The 8,890-nt window shown below is 38.0% G+C and overlaps 1 pseudogene; it reads left to right on the top strand.

Annotated features, from left to right (window-relative positions):
- On the top strand, nt 5,673-8,640 carry LOC109728568 (annotated as a pseudogene).

Raw genomic sequence — 8,890 nt, 5'->3', positions numbered from 1 at the left:
ATAAATAAATAAATATATATATATATATATTAAATAAATTATATAAATATGAAATCTATATATTCGAGCTGTTTTCAAGTCGAACACGAGCGAACTGACCCCAGCTCGTGTTCGGCTAGTTTATTAAATGAGCTGAAAAATTTAGCTCATGCTCGGCTCGTTTACTAAACGAACGATTCGATCTCAAATTAATTTCGAACCAAACATGAACCGACTTGCGAACGGCGAGCTGGATTGCCACCCCTACTTAGCACATTCGACTCCAAATATGATGGTTGGTATTCAAAGTTCCATATTTAAAGTCTTTTTTTTTTTTTTTTCAGATTTTCAACTAAGTTTATATTTTAAAAAATAAACGAAACAAGCAACATGATACTTTTTTTACATTCTGAAACAAGGTATACTGTATGTACGTTAAAAAGTTAGGGACGAATTTTACTTTTAATTAATTCACCGTACTTAGCACAAATAGTTATTTTATATTTTCAACTTTAGTTTATATATAAAAAAATAAACGAAACAGATTGCATGCTATCTTTCTACATAAAAATTTCTAGATTTTGCGGGTCCCACACCCCGGTTATTTACATACTAAAAACGAGGTTACAATCTTTATTTTGCTGAAAATTAATTGTACCCAGTAGTAAGTTAATTTTCGTGCATTATTAGTATTTAATTTATCATAGATAATAATTAAATTAATATACAACAGTAAATAAGATAATATTTTTAATAAATTTTATTATAAATTATTATAGTGGAGCTCTTCGGTGTAACGGCTAAATGTGGCCACGTCATAATCTGACACGTGGAGCCGTCGTCGGCAGGACACGTCGGCACAAGAGACAAAAATTTGAAAAAAAAAAGGAAAAGGACACGTGGCTTTGTGCGCGGGGGCCCCACTCACGAGACAATGACCCACGTAGCCGCGCAACCCCCGCTGCGTCCTGATTCTCATCCGATACAGTTATCGAACACCGTACACTACAACTGACCAATAGTAAACGGAAACGTGGATGAATGTCGATCGTTTTCGTGCGTGGCGCATGTGTTTGGTACATCGGGGTGTGTACGGGATCCAGAAATTTTGGAAGCGTAATCGGGTCCCCCCCATCATCCAACGCCCGGATCCGCTCCATCCATCCCATCCGACCCATCCGTCCATCAACTCGTTTCTTTTTCTTTTTCTTTTTTTTTTTCCCTAAATCTATAAACTTATTTAAATTATACCCCAGCTAAAATTAGGGTTACAATCCAGTTCGCTGTTTGCGAGTCAGCAATGTTGTATTTGGTTCAAAATAAACTCGAAATCGAATCGTTTGTTTTGTAACCGAGTTGAACACGAGCTAGATCAGCTCGCTTGTATTTGACTCGATAACAATTCGAACACATATATTTTATATTTATATAATTTATATTTATATATAGAGTTGAGCTAGAATACTCTCGATGGTAAACGTGGCGTTTTACTATCGAGTTGTTTTCGATGATAGAGCTTCCAAATTGACGATCGGCTCCGTTGAACATGATCTATACCACTTGAAGTGTTTAGAAATCAAATTTCAAATCTTTTCGACATCATTTGCCTAATGATCAAAGGGTTTCAAAAATTGTAATTTTAATGATGAATAAGAGACGTTTTCTCGTTTAACGGTGTAAAGATATCCAAATCAATTGAATTTTTGTTAGAAAATTCTTTAAACTATTTAAAACAAGATCTATACTCTTGATCTTGATTACAAGACTCCTATCATCATTTTTTAAAGAGTATTCATTTTCAGCCATTCATTTTTCTGTTCACTTGATGGATAAAAGAACAATATCGAAAGTGCGTGAAATTTGATTTCTAGGTAGTTTAAATGGTTTAGATCATATTTAACGGAGCCGATCGTCAATTTGGAAGCTCTATCATCGAAAACAAATCGGTAGTAAAACGGCTCGTTTACTATCGATAGTATTCTAGCTCAACTCTATATATATATATATATATATATATATATATATATATATATATATATATATATATATATATATAGAGTTGAGCTAGAATACTCTCGATAGTAAACGGGGCGTTTTACTATCGAGTTGTTTTCGATGATAGAGCTTCCAAATTGACGATCGGCTCCGTTGAACATGATCTATACCACTTGAAGTGTTTGGAAATTAAATTTCAAATCTTTTCGACATCATTTGCCTAATGATCAAAGGGTTTCAAAAATTGTAATTTTAATGATGAATAAGAGACGTTTTCTCGTTTAACGGTGTAAAGATATCCAAATCAATTGAATTTTTGTTAGAAAATTCTTTAAACTATTTAAAACAAGATCTATACTCTTGATCTTGATTACAAGACTCCTATCATCATTTTTTAACGAATATTCATTTTCAGCCATTCATTTTTTATTCGCTAGATGGATAAAATAACAATATCGAAAGTGCGTGAAATTTGATTTCTAAGTAGTTTAAATGGTTTAGATCATATTTAACGGAGCCGATCGTCAATTTGGAAGCTCTATCATCGAAAACAACTCGATAGTAAAACGCTCTGTTTACTATCGAGAGTATTCTAGCTCAACTCTTTATATATATACATAATTATATAAAATATATATATATTTTTTACTTAGTTTTTAACTTAACTTAAATATAAAGCCCAACACAATTATAGAAATATTATTTACATGTAAAGTTTCAACTATTAGATTAAAGTCAAATGGATAAGATCTCATAAATTTATTTTCTATATGGATATTCTTCATAGTTCTTTAATTAATTTGTTATTCATAAGTCAACTTGTGTTCGGCTCGTGTTTGACTGGTTAATAAATGAATCGGACACAAACTCGGCTCATTAATAAACGAGCCGAACACTAACTGAATTTTTTAACTTGATACTTTAACAAGTCGGCTCGTGTTCGGCTCGTTTCACTCGTGTTTTGCTTGTTAACACCCCTAGCTTAAAAGTATTCACTCTTTTAAGGCCTGTTCGAAAATAACAAACATTGGAAAAAATTATTTATTTTTCAGCTCGTTTATTATTTTAAAATAATAAAAAATATAAGTAAAATTGTGTTTACTTTGTAATTCTCCTATTTTCAGAAATAATTGAAATTGTATTTGATTAATTGTGGGATAATGAACATTAAAATAAATTATTTATTTTTGGGATAATTTACTATTCCATAATAATATGGAATAAAAGTAAAATTGTTTTTGGCTTGTAATTTGCTGTTTTAAGGAATAAATGAAATTGTATTTTATAAATTGTATGGAATCGTAGAAGATAATGGAAAAGGTGGTNTTTAAGGAATAAATGAAATTGTATTTTATAAATTGTATGGAATCGTAGAAGATAATGGAAAAGGTGGTGATTGAGTTTGATACAAAATATGATTTAATAAAAATATTTTTTTATAATATTTAATAAAAATAATTTATTGTTAAATATGATTTCATAGAAATATTTTATTATATTAAAAAATTCTACTTAAACTTAAATTTAATAAAAATAATGATCAAATATTTAAGTAGAATTTATTATAATTTTTTAAGTATAAATAATATGTATTAATATGGTACAATTAATAATTTTAGAATAAAATTAATTTATTATAATATGTGATATATTATGTCCACATAATTTATCTTAATTCAATTTATGTTCTTAATAAAATTTAAAATAATGCTATTCTACGAAAATGGTGGAATAATTTATCCCAAGCTATTTTCAAATAATCGAAAATAATAAAATTTGACCAGAATATAAAATCCCGCCAAAAAATAGTCTATTTGGCCGAATCCCAAGCCAAACGGGGCTTAAAATTTTAATTTTGCTATCCAACTTTATAATTTGTTTAAATTAGTTTTGATAAAAATTGGGATACATTATCAATTTCCTTCCATTTTCAAAAATACCCCTCCCTTGTAATTTAAAATCGATTATATCATTGCAATTTCACCCATTTAATTTATAATTTGGTAACAAATGTGCTATTGTTTATGTAAACTACTATTCAGAATTTTAAAATTTTATCTTAAAATTATCAAAATACTTTTCTAAACTTCAAATCCTATTAGTATATGTTAGAGATTTGAAAATTTTCGAATTTTTTTTTGAAAATTAATAAGGATATTTTGGTTAATCACAAATATATTAGATACTTTAAAATTTTAAAATGGTATATTAGATATTATACTTAAAATTTATATTTTTTAAAATAGAATGAAATGTTGAATAGTAAAATTAAAAATTTCCACGCATTTTTTGATTTGATAATAATTTGTTAGCATTTTCCTCAAAAAATCTTAATTTTCTTTCCCCACCAACACTGATGAGTAGGATTTGGAAACAAAGGGTGTGTGGTTATCAAACTCTTCGCACGTGCGTCTCACGTGCTGGGTGCCCTGGGACACGTCACAAGACCAATGCAACTCTAGAGGGAATAAATTAGTGCATGCACCTGATGTATATATACACCTCGTGCACCGCACCTAATTTTTAATAATTAATATTTTAAAAATTAAAACTAAAATTTGATATTAGATTCGATCCACAATATTTGAGTAACTTATATGTTAAGAAAAAATCATAAATTCCTAATCACTTAATAAGTAGCAAATATGGCATTTCTAGAATATTATGTCTCTCATAAAAAATTTGCGTTCAAAATTTATAAGTTTTATTATAAAATGTCTAAGAATCAAGTTTCAATTTTAGTTTTCTTTACAGGTGATCTCTTTATGTTTTGTTTTTTTATTATTGGCAAATAATATTAAAAAAATCGCTTTGTTTTNTTAGTCTCCTCTAAAATATTGTCTTTGTCGACTAATAATGTATTGGTGCATACTCAAACCTTCATATCATGAATGCGAGCGCATCACCACAATTTGAAAGAAAATAATTTTTTTGTAATGCATGTAGTTACATTATGAGACCCCAAATAGTTCTATATATAAGATATAATAAGACTAAAATTCTTAATCTGATTATAGCATTTTGGACGATAGGTAGACCCAAGAGATTAAAAGAGTTAAGCGTGATAGGACTAGAGTAGTCCTATGATGGGTGACCCTTGTGAAGTGGGACGTCACAATTGATATCAGAGCGAGCCAATTATTAGCCAATGATAAGTCTCGATTGAGCCAGATTATATGGCGAGAAGAGTAAGGCTTTCATACTGATGACTATTGTGGGTATAGCATGGCTTTCCCACAAAATCGGTTATGGCTAGCGAGACGAGTCTTATATCGCTTGATATTTATGAATCTGAGCCTGACAAGTACATCAAGGTTTAAAGGAAAAAAAATTGTGAGACTCGATATGGTTCTATATATAAGATATAATAGGACTAAAATTCTTAACCCGGCTATAATATTTTAGGCGGTAGCTAGATCCAAAAAGTTAAAAGAGTTAAGCGTGATAAAATTATAATAGTTTTAGAATGAATGACCTCCTAATAAGTAAGGTGTCACACAAACGAGATAAATAGAGTATACAATAAATGTCTATTTGATCCATCTAAGCTAACATGAGTTGGTAATATGAAAATGTACTTGTATACCAGGTACAAGCAAATTATTATTATTATTTTTTGTTTGTAGAGAGGGGTGGATGTTCATCTCTTGCTGACGTCACCCACTGTACCATATCTTTAACCTTTCCATCTACCCCGCCCCTCTCACCTCCCCCCCTCCTCCTCTCTATCACTCTCAAACTCAGCACCACCCCACTTTTAGAGCTTAGTTATTTTTAGAGAGAGAGAGAATATTTCTTAGGAAACAACTGCTAAAGATTAGTTAAGAGTGGTAGCACACTACTACTACTACTATTATACTACTACTGGGTGTGTTTGAGTTGAGCAAATTAAAAGGGAATTAAAGAAAAAAAAGTAAGATGCAATCAGGGTATGGAGGAGGAGCTGCAGCAGCAGGAGGAGGAGGGGTGTCTCATGAGATCCAGCAGTTCATGGCGGCGGCGGCGGCTGCAGCGATGGCGGAAGGCGGCAGCGGCGGCGGCGGCGGTGGCGCTTCTCTTTTCTCCATGTCGACTGCAGCAGCCGAGATGTCGCCACCGCCGATCAAATACCAGCATCTCATCCATGGCCACCACCTCCACCACCACCACCAGATTGTTCCGCAGCAGCAGCAGCAGCAGCAGTTTCCTCCTCCGATGGTGATGCCGGTGCCGATGGCGGCGCACATGCTGCAGTTCCACCCCATCCCCTTCACGCAGCAGCTCCTGCAGCAGAGCAGCAGCAGCAGCAGCAGCCACCACCACTTCCAGCTCTTCCACCACTCGCCTCCGCCGCCGCCGCCGCCGCCGCCGCAGACGCAGAATCCTGCTGCTCGTCTTATATTCCCCCCGCCGCACCACCACCGCCGCCAATTCCCAATTGGCGGGGATGCGAGGGAGCCAGAGCCGGCGGCAGCGGTTGCGGAAATAAACTCGCCGCATGGCGGCTGCAGCGGCGGCGGCGGCGGGAGAGAGTTCTTGGCTGGAATGATGAATTTCAAGCTGGGGGTCGACGACTGCGGCCGCGAGGGGGGTGCTGACGACGACGACGACGAGGATGCGGCTGCGGCGGAGAGAGGAGGGATACATGGGTGGCACCATGAAGAGGAGTCGGCCATTAAAGAGCCCACTTGGTACTACCATTTCCTCTCTTCTTTTTCTCTCTAAAACCTACAAATTATAGGCATATTGCTGAACTACGTAAATTTTATAATTATTTTATTTTATTTTCTGATATTTTCTTTGGTTTATGAATCTAGGTAAGAAGCACTACTTTTTTTTATATTTTTTTGTATTTTTAACATATAAAAAGTGATCTGATAGAATAGAATATAGGATCAGATACTATTATTGCTATATAGGATTTTTTTTTTTTTTTTTTTTTTGCCCTTTCTCTTTTGAGGTAAAATAATCATGATAACGATGTAATTGGTGAAAAAGAGGGAGGAGATGGAGATTCCTTAAACTTCCTTTCAAATCACTCGAATGAGAGACTGAAAGAAAGGTGATGTATAGCAAAGCAACATCTGAAGCAAGAATTTAACTAGTAATCTCTAAAAATCCTCTCTTTTTTTTCTTTTTGGGGGTGGTGGTGGGGAATCTTAATGGTTAGTTTTCTTATTGTTGTTCCAGGAGACCTTTGGACATAGACTACATCTACAGGAACGGCAAGAGGAACAAGCACAAGGAACCCGAGTCACCACCGCCCCCGCCGCCGTCGTTGGCCGCTGCTGAATTCTACAAGCAAAGCGAAGAAACCCCCATCGCCGCCGCTGCCGCAGATGACGACGAAGCCGACGAGTCTGGCCACGGCCGCGCGCCGACCGGCGGCAGCAATTACAAGCTCTTTAGCGAGCTTGAAGCCATCTACAAACCCGGTAGCAGTAGCGGCGGCGGCGGAATTGCCGAAGCTAACCAGACCGGCTCCGGCTCCGCGCTCACCGGGGATGAGAATTCGCTGATTCCAGCCTCGAATGCCGCATTCGGTGCTGCTGCTGTTTTGTCGGAGATGTCGGCGGGCGGGGAAGCCCCGACGGAGAAGCAGCCGCAGCAGATCAACGTAAGCAGCGGGGGCGGCGGCGGAGGGGGGATGCGGAGGAGCAAAAGAAAGCGTCGGCAGAAGCAGCAGCAGTTGGCGGCGGTGGCGGCGTTCTTCGAGACGCTGGTGCGGCAGCTGATGGAGCACCAGGAGAGCCTGCACCGGCGGTTCCTCGACGCGATGGAGCGGCGCGACCGCGAGCGCGCGGGCCGCGACGACGCGTGCCGCCGCCCGCGCCCGCGACCGCCAGCTCTCCGCCGCCCGCGAGGCCGCCGTCGTCGCCTTCCTCGAGAAGATCTCCGGCCAGTCCCTCCACCTCCCGCCGGCCGCCGCCGACGAGGCCGCGACCGCAATCACAACGACAATGGCAGCCAAAATACCAATTACGGCGCCGACCGACAGCGACGTCATCGGGGCGGAGACGGGGGGACGGCGGTGGCCGAAGGCGGAGGTGGAGGCGCTGATCGGGGTGCGGTGGCGGCTGGAGGAGAAATTCCAGGAGCCGGGGCTGAAGGGGCCGCTGTGGGACGAGGTCAGCGCGCAGATGGCGGCAATAGGGTTCCGGCGGAGCGCGAAGAGGTGCAAGGAGAAGTGGGAGAACATCAACAAGTACTTCCGGAAGGCGAAGGACTCCGGGAAGAGGCGGCCGCCGCACGCGAAGACGTGCCCCTACTTCCGACAGCTCGACGAGCTCTACTCGAAGCCCGCGGCGACGGTAAGGAATAGCTCGGAGCTCCTCGACGCCATCGTCGTGTCGCGGGAGTCGAATGTGGATGTCGTCGATGACGATGATGACGACGACGACGACACCGACGGCGCCGAGGAGGGGGGAGGAGGAGGAGGAGGAGGAGGAGAGCAAGAAGGGGAAGGGGAGAGTTTGAGTGAAGGAGAAGCTCAAGGGCTAAGCAATAAGCTTGATCAATACAAAGTGCATCATGAGTCTACTAATCTCTTCTTCTAGTTGTAATAAACTACACTACTATATATCCCTGTTTCTTCTTAATATATTCATCACTTCTTTCACATGTTTAATTATAAATTAACTTTATAATTTGTGTTGTGTACTAATTATTTAATTAATTAGCTGTTTTTATGGTAGGGACTTTTGTTTATATACCTCTCCTTACTATTATTAAAAGTTTTCCAATTTATTTCTCAATGCCTAAAAAAAAAAAAAAAGACATTTGAAGTGATAATTTTAAAACTAACAAAAATATTTTGCTCATTCAAAAATATAGGCTAGGGACACTGTATGCTTAATAATAGTGGTCCCTGATTAAGATGATAGTGGTCCTTTAAAATTGAGTGGGTGGTTGGTTGAATAGTATAATTTAATAAATA

The sequence above is a fragment of the Ananas comosus genome, linkage group 24 (assembly GCF_001540865.1).
Source record: "Ananas comosus cultivar F153 linkage group 24, ASM154086v1, whole genome shotgun sequence".
Classification (NCBI taxonomy): Eukaryota; Viridiplantae; Streptophyta; class Magnoliopsida; order Poales; family Bromeliaceae; genus Ananas; species Ananas comosus.
The sequence above is the reverse complement of the archived record's forward strand: the minus strand, read 5'-3'. Positions and strand labels throughout refer to the sequence as shown.